Consider the following 2,503-nt stretch of genomic DNA (forward strand, 5'->3'; position numbering starts at 1 on the left):
TTTAAAAAATGAAAGAAAATTAAAAAATAAATATCTCAATGGTATTATAGTCATTTAAATATTTGAAGGGACCAAATCCGTAACGAAAGTAGCTTAAAATGACCACTAATCCAAAATAACCGGAGTTTAGACTAAAACCTAAAAAAAAAAAAAATAATAATAAAAAAAAAAATACACACTAACCATTTTTGCAATTAAGTCTATTAAAACATTATCGCTTCTCTGTTTATTTAGCTTAGCATTTGAAAATGACAGAAGGATATTGAAGAACGTAAGAATCGAAGAGTCAAAATTGAAAACTATTGAAACCGGTGAGCCGGTCGAACCATAGCCGACCATAATATCCAATAGGAGTCCGTCTCTGTGTCGTTATGCGGATCTTCATCAAGACCCTCACCTGCAAGACCTTTACCTTGTAGGTCGAGACTTCGGATACCATCGACAACATCAAAGCCAGAATTCAGTATAAAGAAGGTATTCCTCCTGATCAGCAGAGGCTCATTTTAGTCGGCAAGCAGTTAAAAGTTAAAAGAAAACAGATCCGTCTCGGACTACAATATCCAGAAGGAATCTCCCCTTCATCTGGTCCTCGGTCTTCTTTGGGCAGGATGCGGATCTTTGCCAGAATGCCAATGGGGAGGACAATAAGTTTGGAAGTTGAAAGCTTTGATACCATAGGAAAAGTGAAGGCCAAGATTCACGATATAGAGGGGATTCCACCACACCATCAGCTTTTGATCATTGCTGGGAAGAACCTCGAGGGTCCTAGAACTTTGGAAGAATACGACATGCCATTAGCTTTTACATTGCACCTGAGTCTGAAGTTTGAAGATGATATGCGGATTTTTGTAAAGACTTTGACAGGGAAAACCATCACGCTGGTGGTAGGAAGCTCGGAAACCATTTGTAACGTGAAGGAAAAAATTCAGGCCGTTGAGGGGTTTCCATGGCATCAACAGCGTTTGTTCATTGCTGGAAAGAAGCTTGAGAATGACAAAACTTTGAGGGATCATAACATCGAAAAAGAATCTACATTGGACCTTATTCTTGGTCGTGGGTGGGGAGGAGATGTTTTTCAGATTTTTGTTGAGACTTGGAATTGGAAGATGATTGGGCTGATGGTGGAGAGCTTGGAGACAATTTGTAACTTGAAGGCAAGGATTTGGGTTCTAGAGCGGATGCCTATGCGTGAACAAGCTTTATTCTTTGATGGAAGGCGACTAGAGGATGATAAAACTTTTAGTGATTATAACATCCAGAATGAATCTGCAGTGCACGTGTTGGAGAGAATGTATGGAGGTCGTTATCGTATATTTCTTAAGACTTTGACAGGCAAGACCATCAAGACTTTTCTGGGACCTACAGAGACTATTGATGATTTGAAGGCAAAGATTCAGAATAAAGAAAGGATTCAACCACATCACCAACGTTTGGTTACTGCTGCAATCAACCTCTCGGATGCCAGAACATTGGCTGATTATAACATCCAAGAAGGATCTACATTGGATTTGGTTATGAGGTTGGGAGGTGATGAAATGCAGATTTTTGTTAAGATTATGACATGGAAGACCATAAAGCTGGATGTGGAAAGCTCGGATGCCATTCAAGTTGTGAAGGAAAAGATCGAGGAGCAAGAGGGTTTTAGGCCATATCAGCAAGAACTTATATTTGATGGGAAACAACTACAAGATTGCTCGACTCTGGCTGATTATGATATTCAGCAGGAGCATACTCTGAACCTTCTTTTGCGTGTAACTGTGTGTGGTCAATTATGAAAAAAATGTATCTTTCACTGAACATTGTCTTGTTGTTGATCCGAAATTCTAAAATTATGTCTTCATGGATATTTAACTAAACAGTTCTTCATATTCGTAACCTACTGCCTGCTGTTAATGATTTATATAATATATACAAGCTAAGGTTAACTGGAAACTTGCTTAGTTTGTGATAAATATACTCATTCTGACAACATTACTGCCTTATATCTTCTTGGTGTTCATGTGCAATTGTAGTTACGGATCACTATCATGGACCTTGCTATTATTCAAGTTATTTGGAACAAGGTTATGATGCCTAACTGCAATGTGTTTGCCTATTTCACCTTATCCCGCTTTCTGTTATTGTTATTAGTATCCTTGGTTTTTTCTTTTGTCTATATTGTTCTTTGTAGGTGTTGTTTCATAAAGCTGATGAAGAGGATGAGGATACAAGGGTGGACAAAATTCAGTGAAAGTTTTTTGTTAGGGGGTGTTTGGCTTAGCTTTTTAGAGGCCAAAAGATCTTTTTGGAAAAGTTACAAAAAGTCAGGTTTTCCTGACTTTTTTAAAAAGGTGATTTTTCTTCTTTGCAAAATCTAAAAGTAGCTTTTAAAAGTCTTTTGCCAAACATCATTTGCCTATGATCTTTTTCTAAAAGGACTTTTGGTCATTCAAAAGCTAAGTCAAACTTATCCTTACTCGATGTTACATTTCATTTTGACGAACGCCAAATTGTTCCATGAAAT

The 2,503-nt window shown here is 37.6% G+C and overlaps 1 pseudogene; it reads left to right on the forward strand.

The window, feature by feature from the left end:
* The first annotated feature begins 278 nt into the window (after positions 1-278).
* LOC145053196 (polyubiquitin-like) lies at positions 279-1,797 on the forward strand (annotated as a pseudogene).
* Positions 1,798-2,503: the final 706 nt, after the last annotated feature.

The sequence above is a fragment of the Lactuca serriola genome, chromosome 5, assembly GCF_051521515.1.
Source record: "Lactuca serriola cultivar US96UC23 chromosome 5, Lser_US96UC23_V15, whole genome shotgun sequence".
In the NCBI taxonomy this organism is placed as follows: Eukaryota; Viridiplantae; Streptophyta; class Magnoliopsida; order Asterales; family Asteraceae; genus Lactuca; species Lactuca serriola.